Source organism: Petaurus breviceps, unplaced genomic scaffold (genome assembly GCF_028583685.1).
Source record: "Petaurus breviceps papuanus isolate PSGF00001 unplaced genomic scaffold, PetGlider_PUasm1.0 90515, whole genome shotgun sequence".
In the NCBI taxonomy this organism is placed as follows: Eukaryota; Metazoa; Chordata; class Mammalia; order Diprotodontia; family Petauridae; genus Petaurus; species Petaurus breviceps.
Window position 1 is genome coordinate 2,846,005 of NW_027187269.1, and position 20,329 is coordinate 2,866,333.

A 20,329-nucleotide genomic window follows, 5' to 3' on the forward strand; every position below is an offset into this window, starting at 1 on the left:
TCAATTCTGAGGATCTGTGACTTTGGAGCCACTACCTACTCTCTCTACTCCAACAGTCAAATTTCTAGAAGAGGCAGACCACCATGGATTCTTCCCCTTCCTCACATCCATCCCTAAACTCTTTTCACTCTGGCTTCTAACTCCTACATTTTCCCCAAACTTCTCTTCTCAAAGTCACCAATTAGATCCTTATTACAAAATTCAATCATTCTTTCTTAGTCCTCCTCTTCCTTGATCTCAGTGCCACATTTAGGAGCACTATTAAAAGTCCCCTGGATATTTTCCTTTGTCTTCTGAGATACCACACTTGTAATTTTTATGTATCTAACTACCACACCCTACTACATTGAATCTTTCTTTCTGGGCAACTTTTCTTGACAATTAAATGTTTGTGTTGCCCCAAATTCAGTCCGCAACCCTGCATAGTCTCTCTCCCTGTATCTTCCCTGTATATACTCTTCCCCTCAGTAATTTTCCAGTTGCTTTGCTTCATCAACAACCACCATGTGGTTAACTTCCAAATTTCTACCTCTGGCCCAGACATCTCTCTAGAGAACTTATGTTCTCAGTACTTTAAACCTAACAAATTTGGCCCCAAATCTAATCCTCTTAATTCTGACAAATGTTCAATTCACTTATTCATGAGCAAAATCTCAATGCAATCTCTGAGACTTCCCTCTCCCTCAATTATAGCATCCACTTAGCTAACAGCTCTTTCTTCCAGTTAGAACAAGCCCTCAATACCACTTGTGCACTTCTAAAACCATTTCCCTACCTCATCTCTCCTTTAGACTATTGCCAGATCAGTCTTCTTGCTGCACAGTTCTCATCATGGCAGATTTCTGCTCAGTGCCCTTTAGTGATTGCTTACTGATTACAAAGGCATCTTTTTAATTCAAATCTGTCCGCAGACACTTAGTAGCTGTCACCCTGGGCAAGTCACTTAACCCTGTTTGTCTCAGTTTACTCCTCTGTAAAATGAGCTAGAGAAACAGTGTCAAACTATTCCAGTATCTTTGACAAGAAAATCCCAAATGGGGTCATGAAGAATCAGATATGACTGAAATGACTGAACAACATCACTGATTTTCATAGTCCAAATATTTCAGTCTGGCATTTCAAGCTTTCTACGCCCTATTTCTCTCGACTTGTTCCTCATCATGCATTCAAGTGCTCAAGCCTCAAGGGCAAAAACTGTCTTTTGCCCTTCTTTGTATCCTCTGGCACATAGTAGGCATTTAATAAACATTTATTGGCTGATGACTTTCTGTCCCTCATGTCACATCTCACACTTTTCTGCATCTGTGTCTTCCCTCCCTGTGTACTGCTCCTAGCAAACCTTGTCCATACCACCAACCTCCATCTTCACCTGTAGAAATGTTATCCATCCTTTAAAATCCAGTTGTCTTGCCACTTTTTTCTTTTCTAACTTTGGGTAGCAATTTAATTGTATTATTGTTATTAGTTATGCATATCCATAGGTTCTAGTAGGGACCTCAGAGTTTAATCTAACCTATAATTTTACCGACTGTAGATCTCAATTATGAAGTGATTTGTCCAAGGTCAAGGATGCAGAAAATGTTTGAGGTAATATTTGAATCCAAATCTTATTGATTCTAAATCCAGGAATTTCTATTTTTCATTTTGATTATCTTGTATGCATTGTAATGTCTATTATTTGAATGTTGGCTCCATGATGACAGGAATTATGTCTTCTGTAAATAGCAAGCATTTAATACATGTTACTTGATCTGAATTAAAAAAAACAAATTAATCAAATTCACAGCACTGCAAATGTTACAGAGACCTGCAGATTCTCAAAATGAAATACTTACTACTACTAATAAAAGCTAATGAGCTAAAATTTATGTAATGTTTACTATGTGTCAAAAATCATCCCAAATGATTTACAACTATCACCTCATTTGATGATCACAAAAACCATGGCAGGTAGATACTATAATGATCCCAGTTTTACTGATGATGAAATTTGAGGGACGGAGGGATTAAGCTGTTTGCTGAGATACAGTTCGTAAGTATCTGTGCCTGGATTTGAACTTAAGTCTTCCTGAATACAGGCCCAGTGCTCTATCCAAAGGTTAAGTGGTTTTTGATTTAACTCTTTTACACTATTTTCTTTTCTATTCACACAAAATTTACCCTTCTGGGCCTCAGTTTACTTGTCAATTTTATTGTATCTCAGCAATTTATTTTAATTGGATAACAGTTAAAGAACTGCAACCTCAGCTGTAATGATACAAAAGATTATTAACCCCTTCTTGTTCAAGTCTGTTATTAATGCCTGGTCCTACAGGTGCCTTTTGAAAAGAGGCACTCATTCTCTCTACCTTCAGTGGCACTCAGATTTTAAGGGACCATGAATTCAGTTATTTAGAATTTCTGATTCTCACCTGAGTTACCGATCTTATACTAACTCATATGCTTTCTTCTTGTTTAGCAGCAAAAGTAGATAGAAATCAACATTTTATTTCTTTCCTGGACACACTGAATCATTATATAACTAAAACTGATAAAATGACTCCCTTTAGGCTTTTTTTTTAACTTAATGAAAGTTTCAAGGTCAAAAAATAGTTTGACTTTGATCCTCTTTGAGAACAAAGGGAGAAAAACAATAACACATTTGATTCGTGTTGGAATCACAATGACAAAATCTCAGAATCTTCCTGCTTGAAGGAGATTTCAATACTAGCTAATCTAACTCCCTCATTTTAACAATGAGGCAACTGGTGTCCAGAGTCAAATGATTCATCCAAGATCACACTGTATATTAGTCGGGGCTAGAATCCAATTTCAGGGCCCCCAATTCTGTGTTTTTCTACTGTGTCATGAATAATAAAATTTAGATTTATAAAGTAATTACGTTTACAGAGCACTTTCTTTGCAACAAACCTATGAGATAGGTTAATAGAACAAGTATTATTATGCCAATTTTATGGAAGAGGAAACTGCAACTCAGAAGGGTTAACCAATTAGTGCATGGTAATGTAGCTTGTGTTAGAGATAGTATTTGAAGTTATGCTAAGAATTCTTCCCACTATGCCATTTTGTCTCTCATGACATAAAAGTTTTAGAAAAAAATTGTAAAATCTAAGGGGCTATACATTGGGTTTTATGCCTGAAGCATTACATAGCCTTAGTGAATGAAAGCCTGTGGTTGCTGGCTGTTCATTTTTCAGTTGTGTCTGACTCTTTGTGATCCCATTTGGAGTTTTCTTGACTAAGATATTGCAGTGGTTTGCCATTTTCTTTTCCAGTTTATTTTAAAGATGAGAAAACTGAGGCAAATAGGGTTAAATGACTTACCCAGGGTCACATTGCTATTAAGTATCTGAGTCTATATTTGAACTCAGAAAGATGAGTCTTCCTGACTCCAGGCCTATTCACTGTGCCACATAGTTACCCTATACCTGGAGTGCCGCAGGGAAATTTTACTTAGTTTGCTTTTGTTGTTGGATTGTTTGGAATGGGTCCTTGCTTAAAAATATCTTTATCATCACTGCTTTTAATTCAATTATTAATGATGAATTTTTCTGCTTTATTCATTTTGTTTTCTTTAGTGTCCTTTATCACACAAAATTCTGTTAAAGCAGAGGATCTTACCTTTCTCTATATCATAAGCTGTTTAGACAATCTGGTGAAATCTATGCACTGCTTCTCAGGATATTATTTTAAATGCATGAAATAAAACACATGCATTACAAAGGAAACCAATTATATTGAAATATATTTTTCAAAATATTTATTTTTAAAAGTTCATGAACATCAGGTTAAGAATCCTTGTGTTAGGAGAAACATGGAGTCTTTATGATCTGTGCAGCAATGCCCTCAGGAAGATGAGTGAAAAATAATAAAAATAATGTCACCTTGTATTCAAATACTCAACTAAAATCTTACTGTGATACTTGCCTTATGATGGGCTGGCAATTATGCTGACTACTCAAAATTGTTGTTTGTCCTTCATTATTGAAAAGGACCAACAACGACGTGAGAGTGATGTCAACTTGTGAGTGAATAGGACTTAAAAGGTATGCCAGTGGAATGTAAGTTCTTAGAGATGATATCAAGCTAAAATTTAAGATAAAACAAAAAAAATTGAATTATGACCCTATGACTCATTGTCTGAGAACCCACTTTGTTAAGTTTGGAGAATCTTCTCAGTGGGATGACAGCAAGGTAATGAATTATCTTTAATAATTTAATTGTCCATGAGAAAATGGGATTTTTTTCTTTATATCTGCTTTTTCTGTGATAGGAAATGTTGTGAACCAGAATTCAACCCAATGCTGTCATTATATCTATTTATTTATAAGAATGAGGGAATTAATAATGAAATCATTATATATATATATATATATATATATATATACATACATATACAATTTTAGCAATCAGGGTTAAGTAACTTGCTCAAGGTTACACGGCCAGTTATTTCTGGGTGGGTGCTAAGTGTCTGAGCCCAGGATTCGATCTCCAGGTCATCCCGACACTGGAGCTGGTGCTCTTACTCGCTGTGCTACCTGGCTGCCCTGTTTAAAATATTTTTGATGTGGTCTAGATGCTCCCTTGTTTTCATGGTCATAACTACTAATTTAATTGTTTTCCCATACATGTTTCTCACTCCTTTGCTTTTTGTTCCTTCATTATAACACTCCCTGAATGCTGTTTAACTCATCTTTCTACTCACATTTCTGGCAAAAATACTGGTGGCAAGCAATGTAGGGCTCACCACTGTTCTATTTGGAAAAGGATCTCTATGACTTTACTTTGCTGGGGTTAAGTAAAAAAGAAATGGTTTTGTTTTGGGGTGGGAGAGGGATCTATGGGTCTTTTCAGACTTATTCATCCTCTTCCAAAATGGGAAGAAAAAGGTCAGGTAGATCAGAAAAATCCAGGAGCTGACAAATCTGAATAATAATTTCATTCCCATACAGGTCACTTCCTTGGTCCAATCCTTCCTTCCCTCCTTCCTTCTTTCCTTCCTTCCTTCCTTCCTTCCTTCCTTCCTTCCTTCCTTCCTTCCTTCCTTCCTTCCTTCCTTCTTTCCTTCCTTCCTTCCTTCCTTCCTTCCTTCCTTCCTTCCTTCTTTCCTCTCTGTTTCTCCCCTCCCCTCTGTCTCTCTCCTTCCCTCTCTCTGTGTCTCTCTGTGTGTCTCTGTCTCTCTCTCTGTGAGATGGACCCCTTTGGAAGTTTGCTGAAGACTATGAACCCCTTCTCAGAATAGTATTTTAAGTGTATAAAATGTAATTCACAGTATCAGAAAGAAAACCAATCAATGTTGAAATATAGTTAGCAAAACAGAGAGAGAAATCCTCTAGTGACTTCACATATGCTAATGTGGGAAGGCACTGGCTCCCCATTTGGAGAATGGAGCTCACTCACTATACCTTAGCCCATCCCTGGCATCCTGGGTATGTTTGCAAACAAGCATATACTACACTATGGTTCCCTTAACATTTAATTTTGGCTACTCTTTTCTCCAATTTCACAAAGAAATAGGGAGATGGTGTATTGTATATCAAAGAATTTCCAGGCAGATGTAAAATCAGGCACTTATGATATCACATTATTGAGCTCCAAACACTTGAGTTATTATAGGCAAAGTTAAACAATAGTGATTGAGAACTTAGGGAAGTCCCATTTTTCCTTTCTTTTTTTTTCCCCTATTTTCCCCTTTGACTCCACCATTACCAAATCAGGCTGGAGTGAGGCCATATGAAAGAAATCTTTTCCAATTAAATAAAAATCCCAAACATCTGACACTGATAATCCTCTCATCCTTCTCCTTCCTGTCTCCACCTATAATTTTTTTCCAGTTCTATCACTAATTTCACTACTAATTCTATTTCTTGAAGTAAACTGGGACAGGAATGTGCTAATAAATATTTAATACCCAGCTTTCCAAAAATTAGTATACTCAACCCACTTTTGCAGTTAACCTTAATTATTAAAAATTTCTCCATCATTTTATAAAATCTAAACCAGAAGTCTACCCAGCCAGCAGACTGATTTTTTAAAATCATTGAGCTAAGAATGTTTTTTTACACTTTGAAATACAATAAAATTTTATTGTAAAATTTAAAAATTATTTCCAAAACCCAGCCTGGACAAAAACAAGTGTCAACTGGAAATGGCTTGTGTGTGTCTTGTCTGCTGACCACTTATAAAATCAAAAACATAGTAACAAATCAAACCTTAATTTATAACATTTGCTGATTTATGAGAAGCAAATGCTAACTTTAAAAATTTAACAATAAGTTGGGTTCTCTATAACTAGTTCAAGTTGGCCCAACATACTAAAGTGGGACTAAGTTGGCACTGAAAGTGGAACCTAAATAACTTTTCGGGTCTCTTCCAGGTAAAACAAAAAGTACATAATCATAGAATTAGAAACTATCTCATTGGCTTCTAAGTCCACCTGGAGCAGTCAGTTTTTGAGAAATCTGATGACTGAGAGCCATTAGGTGGAGCCAAAAAGACTCATCTTCCTGAGTTCAAATCCAGCCTAGGACACTTATTAGCTGTATGACCCTGAGCTAGCCACTTAACCCTATTTGCCTCAGGTTCTTCACCTGTAAAATGAACTGGAGAAGGAAGTAGGAAGCCAAAACGTGGTGGCAAAGAGTTGGACACAGCTGAAACAATTGAACAGTTTATCAGATGACTTCTTCCAAAAAGAGTATGGGCATTGTATACGACTTGAAGGTAAAGACTGTTCCCTTTCCCACTTTATATGCTCAGAGTCAAGCACAGTTCCTGGCCCAGAGCAGATACATAATAAATACTTTGTGGCTGAATGATTCCAGGACTATTATTGGGCAATGATGCCAAAGAGAGGTTTTTCCTTCCACTTATTCTTAATATCAGACCAGTGATTGCTGATTGCAGTGATTACTTCTTGCTGAAATAGCTCATGGCCACAGGGAACATCAATGTCCCACCTAGTCAATAAACCCAATAAAATAATTCAGAATACTGACATGTGCTTTTGATGTACTTGCCTTGATTAAGACCATGGCCTCTATGTTCTTTTCCCAATGCTCTACAGGGTTGACCTACCCCTTGAAAGGCAGCATGGTGAAGCTTTTGCTCAGTAACTTTGAAACCTTTTAGTTGTTGTAATAATGTACTGTTTTTCTTCTCCCATGATCTCAGAAACACTTATCCATAAAGAAAGATAATATTTTATAGCTGAAGGATATCTTAGAAATAACCTGGTCCAATCACATCATTTTACTGATCAGAGTAAGATTAAAGTTAAAACATGTCTTAGAGAACACATATTACAAATTCATTTTATCAGTATAAATATAGCTTAAGTGACTTGCTCATGGCCATCTAGATGCTATTATCTAATCTTATGGCAGAGTTTGGAACTAAGGTTTCTTGATAGCCAGTCCTATGCTCTTCCCACTGTATACCTGAAACTTCCATTTTATTTTCTTTCTTTAATCACAGTGATATCACATCCTGGCAAATGGAACCATCTTTTGACTAGCAGAAGGGGTACTGGAGGAAATCCATTTTCTTAACTGCTTCATTTAGTTGGTTTAGTTAAGAATATTTAGAAAAGGTTTTTTTGAGAATTGAAAATGCTTATTAATGATAAGAGAATTTTTTTTTCATTGCCCTTATTATTTTGCTTAAGTTTAAATATATACTCGGGACTCTGGATATGGAAAATACAAGGAGATACAAGTTCTCAATGGTTCAGTTAACTGCCATTTACTGTGAGGGCATCCTATATCCTCATTCCATGGTCATGAATAAGGAGAATTCCTCAATGATTTTCTTATTGCATAACATATATTTCATCAAGTACAGCCTTTCATACAATCTGAGAAAACTCATGAAATACTCTGCTTAATAGACACACTATATACCTTGCAAAGATGGCTAATTTTCAATGAGTAGGAATACAATGAAATGTATTCAACACGAAACTATATTGAACATAATTGCATTCTTTAATATAATAACTTTGACCAGCATTGTAAATGTCTAAAAATTACTGTTACTATAATTCTGTTAATAAGTGCTAGGTGTTTAAGTGTTACACATATGTACACATACACATAAGGGAGAGAAAATTACATATAAGATAGGTTGACGATTATTCCTGGGCTTTGTCAAGGCTAAAATGAATAATGTATAACTGAGTACCTTTGGAAGGTGATAGAATACAATAGAAAGAGGTCTGGACTTGGAGTCAGAAAATTTGGGTTAAAGTCTTGACTCTGAAAATTACTTAAGACAAATCACAATTTCTCTGACCTTTGCTTATAAAAAAGCAAATACTTAGAAAGGCAGCTTATTATAGTGAATGAAGTGATCAACAGAGTCAGACTCAAATTTAAATTTTGTCCCTGACACTAATTAGCTGTGTGAACATGTACAGATTACTTAATCAGAGTCTGTTTCCTTACTTGTAAAATGGCAATGATAATAATTGCAGTACTTCACATGTTTGTTCATAGGCTAACATATTTAAAGTTGGAAGGGATCTTTGAGGTCATTTAGTTCAAACCCCTCATTTCATGGCTTCTTGTGAAGCTCTATTGAATTGATGTATCTAAAGTTCTTTGTAAATGTAAAAGTGTTATATAAATGTCAGTTATTATTATTAACTACCTGACAGAGTTGTCAGGGCACTTCGTGGCACAGTGGATAGAGTACTGGGCCTGGAGTCAGGAAAACCTGATTTCAAATCTAGTCTCAGACACTAGCTGTATGACCCTGGGCAAGTCATTTAACCCATTAATTTCAGTTTCCTCATCTATGAAATGAGTTGGAGAAAGAAATGGCAAACCACTGTAGTATCTTTGCCAAGAAAATTCCAAATGGGGACACAGAGTCAGAAACAACTGAAATGACTGAGCCATAGCAACAACATGGAGTTGTTGTGGGAAAAACATTTTGAAATCATTAAGAGCTACAAGAATGTGGGTTATTATAATTAAATTCCTATTAAAAACAACTATTTCATCAATGATAGAAATCTATCTTCCAACCCTTTCCCCTATCCTTTATTTTCAGAGTCAGTGAATGGATGGGAGACTTGCATTTACTTTCTCTGCCCATTCCTGATCTGATCTGTACTTTCCTTCTAACAGGATTGAAGTAGAAAGTTAACAACCATATGTCTTCTCCATGAGAACAACAATAATAAGGAGGAGGAGGAAATGCCCCAATTCACGATTTTATCTGCTAAAAGACATTCCATTTATCCCCCAAAGTTATACTACCCTTGTGTAGAGTTTTCTGTAGGCCTCCAGAGCAGGTGCACAGCTCTCTAGTGGCCCAGTGAAGCCCCCAGCAATGAATTAGCATGACTACATGTTTATCAATAGAGCTTTGAATACTTCTGCATTATGCATCACACATGCAGATGGAGATTCCAATGGCTTTTGGTCATCTTCCAACACCTACATCAACAGATGCCTGTTAGTTTAATCTGTCAACACACACCCCTAATAAGTAGTAAATTTCAGGCTTCACATGGCCCTAAGAAACTCCAGTCTGCAGTAGCTTGAGAATGTCAGTGTGGCTAGATGAACTCCAACATCCTTTTCTCCAGCATTTTGCTAAATAAACTACACTTCCCTTTGGAAGGTTATCTCCCTCAGTCTTTATAAGGAAACATTCTGCATCACATATTTGTCATGGTTCAGCACTTTGGTTGAAATACAGAAATGTAAACAAGAATTTCAGTTTTATTCTTTTGGTTAGCTTCAAGTTCTGTCTAATCAATATAACAAATGACTTAGCTCCACCACCACCAAAACCACCACACACAAAACACACACAAAAGGGGTTGTTCACAGTCTATTTAATATCAGTGAGAAAGATAGTGAACAGCAATTAACATCCTTTGTTAAAATATTAACCAAAATTACCTGCATGTACAAACATTTTTATAGCATCTCTTTTTGTTGTGGCTAAGAATTGGAAATCAAGGGGATGCCTATCAATTGGGGAATGACTAAACAAGTTATGGTATATGAATGTAATGGAATACTATTGTGCTCTAAGAAATGAGGAGCAGATTGTTCAGGCACAGGGGCTGGCTGGCTTGTGTTGCTGCTGCTACTTGACGAAGAAGAGGAGGATGAGACCCCACTTCACCAAGAGCGACAGAAACCCCTGGTATCCCTTACTGCTGGGCCGCCAAGGGAGGTTGTACGGCTCAGGGAGCAGGAGGCCAAGGAGCTGCCACCACAGCCACAGACATGGAGGGAGATGCCCAAGACCCTGTCCATCAATTATTTCTTTGGAGGTAGACAGAATTTTTCATCTTATGTCCCTCAGAATTGTCTTGTATCACTGAGAATAGCTAAGTTATTCATAGATGATCATTGTACAATATTGCTGTTACGGTATACAGTGTTCTTCTGGTTGTGCTCATTTCACTTTGAATCAGTTCAAGTATGTAGGCAACCTTTCCCAAGATGTGACAGAAACTCTAATTCTTCAGCTGTTCAGCCACAAAAAAAAAACCGCAAGATGATTATGGATATAGCCAGAAATTATTCTTACTGTTTTGTGGAGTTCTATGAGCACTGTTATGCAGCTGCAGCACTAGCTGCTATGAATGGACAGAAGATAATGGGTAAGGAAGTCAAAGTGAATTGGGCAACAACCCCCAGCAGTCAGAAGAAAGATACAAGCAATCACTTCCATGTCTTTGTTGGTGGTCTCAGTCTAGAAATTACAATTAAAGATATAAAAGCAGCTTTTGTACCATTTGGAAAAATATCAGATATTTGAATTGTGAAAGACATGGCAACTGGAAACTCAAAAGCATATGAATTTGTTTCCTTCTTCAACAAATGGGATACAGAAAATGCCATACAGCAGATGGGTGGACAGTGGCTCAGAGGAAGACAAATCAGAACTAACTGGGCAACACAAAAACCTCCAGCTCCAAAGAGTACATATGAATCAAATACCAAACAATTGTCTTATGATGATATGGTAAATCAGTCCAGTCCAAGCAACTGCACTGTGTACTGAGGGGGTGTTACTTCAGGCCTAATGGAACAATTAATGCACCAGACTTTTTCACATTTGGACAGATAATGGAAATTCGAGTCTTCCCAGACAAAGGATATTCATTTGTACAGTTCAATTCCCATGAGAGTGTTGCACAGGCAATTGTTTCAGTTAATGGTACTACAATTGAAGGACATGTTGTGAAATGCTATTTGGGGTAAAGAAACTCTTGATATGCTAAATCCAGTTCAACAGCAGAATCAAATTGGATATTCACAGGCTTATGGTCAGTGGGGCCAGTGGTATGACCAATACATGCCCAATGGTTGGCAAGGCTATAAGAAAACTCGGAAAGACTCATGATGGAAAGGGATATCCACATCCAGAGAAAGATTTACAGTGTCTGAATGCAGATTGAAGCAAACTACTTATTCTCTCTTTTTGTTTTGTTCCCTCTTTCTCATTCATTCCATTGCTTGTAATCCTTCTTTACAACTTCACTAACGTTTAATGTGAAGCTATTTGTAGAACCTATATTGAATCCTATACCACCATAGTGGGAGAGGGGGCAGGGGAGGAAGACGGAGGAAATTCAGAACTCAAAAGTTTGCAGAACTGAATGTTGTAAACTAGAAGTAAATAAATAAATAAAATTTTTAAAAAATGACCTAAATTAGCACCTGAAAGTTTTGTTTTGGAAAAACAAATTTCACAATCCATCACTAAAGGTAGGATAAGACTAAGGTACTCATTCAAATTCCAAATGGTCCTGAGCATGAATCGTTTTTAATACATATCATTTAAATTTCACCCCTCCTAATTTATGACCAAACAAGAAACAGAGAATATGATGAAATACAAAATGGATAATTTTGATTACATTAAGTTGAAAAGTTTTTGCATAAAGCCAATAAAACCAAGATTAGGAGGGAAGCAGAAAACTGGGAAATAATTTTTACAACCATTGTCTTTGATAAAGGCCTTATTTCTAAAATACAAAGAGAACTGAGTTAAATTTATAAGAATACAAATCATTCCCAATTGTTGAATGGTCAAAATATATGAACAGGCTGTTTTCAGAGGAAGAAATTAAAGCTATCAATAGTCCTATGAAAAAAAGGTCTAAATCAATATTGATTAGAGAAATAAAAATCAAAACAATTCTGAGGTACCACATGACATGTATCAGATTGGCTAATGTGACAAAACAGGAAAAAGATAAATGTTGGAGATGTGAGAAAATTGTAACACTAATTTATCATTGGTGGAGTTATGAACTGATCCAAACATTCTGGAGAGCAATTTATAGCCCAAAGGGCTATAAAAATGTGCATACCCTTTGACTCAGCAAGACTACTTCTAGGGCTGTATCCCAAAGAGATCATAAAGATAGGGAAAGGACCCACTTGTACAAAAATATTTATAGCAGCTCTCTTTGTGATGGACAAGAACTGGAAATTGAGAGGATGCCCATAAATTGGGGAATGACCGAACAAGTTGTGGTACATAAATGTAATGGAATACTATTGTGCTATAAGAAATGATGAACAGATGGACTTCAGAAAAACCTGGAAAGACTTACATGAATTGATGCTGAGAGAAGTGAGCAGAACCAGGAGAACCTTGCGCACTGTAAGAACCACAGTGTGCAATGACTGACTTTGATAGACTTAGTCCTTCTCAGCAAATGCAAGGACCTAAAACAATTCCAAAGAATTAATGAAGGAAAATACCATCACATCCAGAGAAAGAACTATGGAGTCAAAATGTAGAGCGAAGCCTACTATTTTCTTTTTTTTTTGTTTTCATAGTTCCTCCTATGCATGATAATTCTTCTATACAACATGACTACTGTAAAAATATGTTTAATAGGAATGCATATGTAGAGTCTATATCAAATTACATGCCATCTTGGGGAGGAAAGAGGGGAGGAAGGCAGAGAAAATTTAAAACTCATTGAGATGAATGTTGAAAACTAAAAATAAATTAATTTTTTTAAAAAAAATTCACCCCTCCTCATTGTTCTTACTCAAAATATAGAAATACCTCTGATCCCTCTAAGTAGAAGTCATTTGTATTCTCATTTGCAATTTCATCAGTCATGGAAACATTAGATGTTCCAACAGAAGGCATCATGATTGAGCTGTATTTCCGAATTGATATTATCATCTTAGTCTTGTTCCACTTTTGACTTATACCAACTGGTGTTATCACTATAAGCTAGATACAATTATTGGACCACCATCATTAATATTCTTACACAGATTCTAAAGCATGGGTTCTTAACTTTCTTTGTGTCATGGACTCCTTTGACAATCTGTTGAACCATATGGATCCCTTCTGGAAATAATATTTTCAAAAGTAAAAAAAAATGCATAGGTTTACACAGTAGTACTATTGCATTGAAGTTGTTGTTGCTGTTTCATAGTCATTTTTCAGTCATGTCCTACATGTGACCCTATTTGGTGTCTTGTTGGCAAAGATACAGGAGTGGTTTGCCATTTTCTTCTCCAGCTCATTTTACAGATGAGGAAACTGAGGCAAACAGTACTGGTTTCCCCTTAGTTAGAAGACTTCCAGCAGATATTGGAAGACCACATGTTAAGTATGTTGTTTTAGGAGGGATTCTTGTTCAAGAAGGACTGAACTACATGAGTTTGAAAATACCTTCCTAATATAAGTTTTGTGACTGGAGTATTTATGGAATTGGGATACTTCTGGAGCTCCCAAATATCCTTTGGTATCTGTGTCAATTCCCTACCGATTGTGGATGTCATATGCTCATCAGTAATATGCAATGTAAATATTTTTCCAAATCTTTTCTGCTAATGTAAGCTTCACTAATATTCTTTCTTATTTTTTTGAATATTACAGAATTAATGTTGCCTATTGAGTCTTTTATTTTCACTCCTAGCCAATGACAAATTTTTATTCTTCTCTATCCTAACTTTGAAAAATATAGCTTTCAGTTATTAAAATTTTTATGGTGTGACTTCTTATATTTTGACTGTTTATTCATTTTAAATTTATTGTAATATAAGATGCAAGGGTGTCATAAGATGCTGAAAATTAAGCTATTCATAATTCTTAGTCAATAATTGTTGTTTTTATATTTATGTTTTTAATATTCTATTCAGACATTTAATTTCATTCTTCTTAGTTGTCTCTAAAAATTGTTTAAGTATAAAACAAGGATATTGAAGCCATCTCCCATAATTATATAACTAGGCCTATTTGTAACTCCATTTGCCTTTCTTTTTAAGTTCTTAAATGCTTTATACAATTTGGTGCTTATCTATTTAGTACAGGAATTTTATAGGTGGCTGCATTCCATTGGCTTAAATGGTTATGATTGCAATTCTTTTTCTCTGTATCAAAGCCTATAACAATATTTTCTTCTTAGAAAAGAGACAGAGAGAGGAAGCCAGGTGGTGCAGTGAGCCCCGGCGTTGGGAGACCCAGGATCGGTTCTGGCCTCAGATACTTGGCACTCACACAAAATAACTGGCCATGTAACCTTGAGCAAGTTACTTAACCCCAATTGCTTTAAAAAAAAAAAAGAAAAGAAAAGAGACAGAGAGAAGAATAGGGAGAGAGAAAAGAAGGGAGAAAGAGAGACTAACTTTCTGAAGTTTTTATTGCTTCAATCTAATGATACTTTTAATTCTTTTTCCTTTCCCCCTCCCCTAAATCAAAAACCTAAACCCAAATCACTGAAATTTACCTTTTGTAAATGTTTTTTTTTTCCTTTTTAATTTGCAATCAGTTTTTGGTAGATATGGTTTATTTTTGTGAAGCAGTTCAGTCACTCTTCATCCCTATCCCAGACTGTTTCCCACTTATATTATTCAATTATTATTAATTTTTTGTTTAATTTTGCCTTACATCCCCTCAATAACAGTTTGGTTCATGAAATCACTTTCCTTACTCCGCACCTAGTTTTGAATGACCTGAGAAGGTGGCACCCTGATTTCAAGAAATATTAAGTTCCTTCTTCCTCCTCTTTCCCTCTTCTCTAGAACAATTTTTTTGAGCATGCCAATTTAGAGCTTGTCTCTCTTTTTCCTTTTAATGGTCCTTGGTCAAAGCACATCTATCAAACAGCAATAGTCCTTTAAACACTGATTACCTTCTAATACTTTGAGTTAGTTTAAACTTGTTTATCTTTTTGAGCTTCTTTTGTCCACTGACAATTTTTATTTGAAAGACTGTCAAAGTTCAATAATCTCACAGGAAAGGCTTAAAAATCAAATTGCATAGTGGAAAGAGGACCAGATGTGGTTTAACAGGACTTGAGCCTGCCATTTGCTGACAGCACATTGTTCTGTCATTTTTTAATCATATCTGAGTTTTCATGACCCTATTTGTTTTTTTTTTAGGAGATACTGGACTGGTTTTCTTCTCCAGTTAATTTTATAGATGAGAAAAACTGAGGCAAACAGAGTTAAATGACTTGCCAAGAGTCATACAGCTAGTAAATATCTGAGATTTGAACTTAGGAAGAAGTCTTCCTGACTCCAGGCAAGGTGTTCTATCCACTTTGCCACCTAGTTGCCCTATTGCCAATATGGACTTGGACAAACAACTTTCTTTCTCATTTTCCTCATCTGAAAACTAAGAGGCCTGGATTTAATGAACTGTTAGGACCCTTCCATCTATTATTCTATGATCTAGTTAAAACTTCATTTACACACGGCCCTCAACCAGTGGGATTATGCTTACCTTCTCAAGATAATATTCTTGGTTGAAAACCATTTGCCTTACAGGCCTTCCCTTTTATATTATATCACATTATAAACTTTCTCTTTCATTCTGATTGCCATAGAGTAGTTTTGTTTCATTTCATTCTGACTGAAACACCTTGGAACATTATCTGTCTTTTCCTGGCTACTGTCAAAACATTTTCTTTGACCTAAGATATTTAGAACTTGACCATTAAATTTATGAGTGAATGAATTTCCAGGTTTCTGGCTAGTGGTATTCTGCATATTCTCTCTAGCCTCTGATTCTAATGCTTAAATGACAATTTTCTTTTTCCTGAACTATGCAAATTAGCCTTTCTTTCCATTATTTGGAGAATTATACATGATTTTTTTTACCTCAAATTCCTGACTTTAGGTTACTTTTAAAAACCTAGCATTTTCCCACTCTTTCTGTCTTCTGGTTTTCCTTTAAAAACTCTTATATTATTGAAATTTTTAGTTGCTTTGTTTTTTGTCCCAAATCAGGTGCCTTCTGTTTGCTAATGTTTTCCATCAACTCTTCTTTCAAGTTGTTTACTAAAAACCCAAATTTCCACTCCTTAACTTTAATTCGTTTTCTTGTGTACATTCAAAATTTTTTATACATTTCTCTTAGCCCAAGGGTTTTTTTTTCATATTTTAGGAGTGTTTCTTTGCTTGTTCATTTCCTCGTGTTCTTTGTTGGTGTTTCTGTAGACATTTCTTTGTGATAACTTCTTTTTCATCTTTTATGTTTTAAATGTTCTTTTAACTTTTTAGGTCACTTCTTTAAGTGATAGAGATAAGTGATAGTGATAGTGATGGATGATGCTAGGCTTATATTCATTCACCCATGTTGCTGAAAGTTCTTTTACTAATCTTATGAAATTATATTTCATCTAAAATGCTTAAAATATGAAACAATATAACAAGATAATGCCTAAGCTATTAGAATTTAGGAACTTTTTTAAAGGCCAATTTACAAAGGGAAGCATAGAAAAAAATCTTTAGTGAGTCTTAGTTACTATTGTTTGATGTTCATTCTTTTATTACTTAATTACTTTACCAAGAACAAGACTATGACCCACACCTCCTCCTAGATCCCAAATCTTTCTTAGTGATATTGGAAGAAGAATTGATCCCTTCATGTAGAAAGATTCTTTCTGCCTGGTGCCAGAACAAGAGGGTTCATTCTGCCAATAAATAGATTAAGACTGTTCCTGTTTGACCCTATAGGAGTATGACTCCCCTATAATACATTTTGTCATTACATGGAACCTGGAAACATATCATATAATGAGGCCTTACTGTAATTGGGCTCTAGTGGTGGAAAAAATATTACAGTCTTTTGGGAGGAGAAAGAGGAATTTCAGAACATTTATCATATGAGAATGCCCAAATTCTCTAGTCACCAATAAACTACCTGTTCTCAATTGGGATAGAGGATTGGGAATAGAGAACAGGAATATGATGGTTTGAGGTCACCTTTATTGTGGCTACTCATAGGAAGCTTCAAGAGAAGGTAATAATAACAATCATCAGAATTTATATAGGACTTTAAGACCCTCAAAGTACTTCAAATATATTATTATACTTGAACTTTACAAAACCCTCCGTTGGTAGGTACTATTTATGATTCTCCTGTTACAGATGAGGAAACCATGGCTAAAGAGTTTAAGTGACTTGCCCAGTGTCACACAGTTAAGAAGTGCCCAAGGTAAGATTTGGATAAGGTCTTCCTTACTTCAAATCCAACACTCTATCCACTGTACCACCTAGGACCTCCAATATATAGCAAGGTGGTATAATCTAAAGATCATTGTACGGAATCTGGGTTCTAGTTCTATTTATGCAGCAGGTAACTTTGTGACCTTAGGTCTCCCTCAGAATCACTTTCTTTATAAATAAAAAGTAGGGATAAAAATATGTTTTCCACAGTCTCCTTCTAGGACAAAAATCTATAGTTGTTTTGTAGCATGATAATATGGTTTCCTGCAAGCTTGAACAAATATAGATAATAACCAAAAATGTTCCTTTCCTAACTTGCTTCAAGTCATTACTGAAACCCAATATTTTCTCAAAGGACAATACATTATGATATGGACTCATTATTCATAGATGTCTTTAGATGGCAGTAAACTTCTGTCAGGAACATTACCCCTAGGAAGACATTTCTCTCTTTTTGACAATGCAAGGACCTTAAATGTCACAATTCTGATTTGTGTCAATTCCCTCTTCTCTACTCCACTTCAATTACAGAAGAAGGAGGCAGGGGGAGGGAATGGAACACTAAATCCACAGTAAACACATTATTCTCTTTCTTCCTCCCCTCCTTCAAAATTTGTAAAATTCTGAATCTTCTTTCTTTATAACAGGTCTGTATAAACAAGAGGGTTTTAAAATGATAAATAAAAAAAGATCTTGAATCCCTTTTTAATCTATTACACATGGGCATTTTCAAAGAGCATTTCAACCAAGGGAACCCAATTGAATTCTTGACAGACACAAAGGACAATTAATTTTATAGATTGTTTGTACTGTCGCATTTTCTATTAAATGCAACAAATACACTCTGTACAGTTACTAAGTATCCAAAACTGTATTAGATATAGATTTCAAAACTGTAGAAGAGTGTATGTGACCTAGTTCTTGTCCAAAGAGCTTATAGTTTAGTTTGGGAGAAAGAGGTACATAACTTAGAAAATAATTAAATTATAAGCCACAGTGATAGATAATTAAATGCCCACTTGAGTGGAATCATACAGATTGGCCATATAACAAAAGACCCTTAAATTAGAGTTTTGGCATTACATGATGCTATTTTGTCTTAAGAAGGAGCAGAGTATGGAATGCAAAAACACATCTGAGAGGAGATCTACATTTTTATTAAAGGATGGGGAAACAAAAGGAAGAAGTACTTATCTCATAAGGAAACATTTAATTTTAATCGGACCATTTATAAAATCTTACAAAATGGCAAAATAAGTGTTTCTAAGCAAATATTCCAACTTCATCTCTTGAATATTTACAAAATATTTGGCTTCAATTATCGTAAAAATAATGCTTTTCAAAATTCATACCAAATTTCTTCAGATACAAGTAGGAGTCACAGGATCACAGATTTCAAATTTGGAATGGTCTTCAGGGGCCATCTAGTCTAATTCATAGCTGGACAGGAATACCTTGTACAACATAGTCAACAAGTAGCATCTTCTTGTCAATAAGCATTAAGAGAGCATCTAATATCTGATAGGTACTAGGATGAAACCCTCCAGTATGGGAGAACACATTACATTTCAATTCTGGATAATATTCATTGCTATAAGTTTTATCTTTTTAGCAAGCCTAAACTTGCCTCTCCTTAATGTTTACACATAATTTGTTCTTCTGCCCTCCAAGAAAAAACAGAAATCCAACCCATCTTCTACCATGCAGTCCTTCAAATAGTTAGAAGGCTACAATATCCCACTTACATACTATTTTTTCTTTTGGATGAGCACGTTCACTTTCTTCAACTGATCCTTGTTCCATATGACCTTAAAGACCTTTTAGCAAACTGGGAGTAGAAGGGAAAAGGGAGAAAGGAAAGTCAGAGGAACAAAAGGAGGAACAGAGGAGGAAGAAGGAGAAGAAGGAAGAAGAGAAGGAGGTCCCAGGGAACTGTTTCTTACATTCTAATGAAAGATAAAACACTAAAGACCCTCAAGTTCAGTTACTGGTACAATTATATTGTGGCAGCAGATAGAATGCAGGCCCTGGAATCAAGAGGACCTGAATTCAGATATGGTCTCAGACACTAGCTGTGCAACCCTGGGCAAGTCACTTAACCCTCTTAGCCTCAGTTTCCTCACCTGTGAAATGAGATGTAGAAGGAAAGGGTAAACCACTCTAGTATCTTTGCCAAGAAAATACCAAATGAGGTCATGGAGAGTCAGGCACAACTGAAATGACTCAACAACAATAAGAGGAATATAATTGCATCCCCCCAGGCCCTATAATAAAAGTTAAGCCAAGAATCTGAGCATTTACATTTTCCTTATCTGACTAAAAAACTAAACTTGAAAGACAAGAAATTACAACTGATGGTAATCTATCAAACTTTGTTGCAAGCTTCTTTTCCCTTACTGATTATTTTTATATCTTGTAACAAATACCCAAAATCTTTTGAGTTAGGCCAGAATGATCATCCACAATTTCCAAACGGCATGCACTTGAGGCAAAACATTTTGCAAAGACCACAGCACGAAAGCAGAGTTAGACAGGATTACAGTTTGGTACTACTTTCAGTTCCAAAAGCAAGTACCCAGATGCATGAAGGTGGAACTTATTTCCAGGGGAAGCTAGCATATTTACTGACATGTGGCTTTTCTGAAGTAAGATACAATGAACACTTGGGCTTTTTTTCCCCTCAGATTATCCTTTTGTATTGTTTATTTATGTGTTCAAGGAAGGCACGCTATATTTACTAAGGTTTACTGAATTAGGAAAGTAAATCTATTATACAAATGTATAAAATAATATAAGAATAAATTTTATTTTTACTAAATTTAAAAATAATATCATATTATCTATTCTATAGAATTTGAGCATTTACTTTT

At 35.6% G+C, this 20,329-nt stretch overlaps 1 pseudogene; it reads left to right on the forward strand.

The window, feature by feature from the left end:
- Positions 1-10,449: 10,449 nt before the first annotated feature.
- Positions 10,450-11,373, forward strand: LOC138142077 (cytotoxic granule associated RNA binding protein TIA1 pseudogene; annotated as a pseudogene).
- The last annotated feature ends 8,956 nt before the right edge of the window (positions 11,374-20,329 follow it).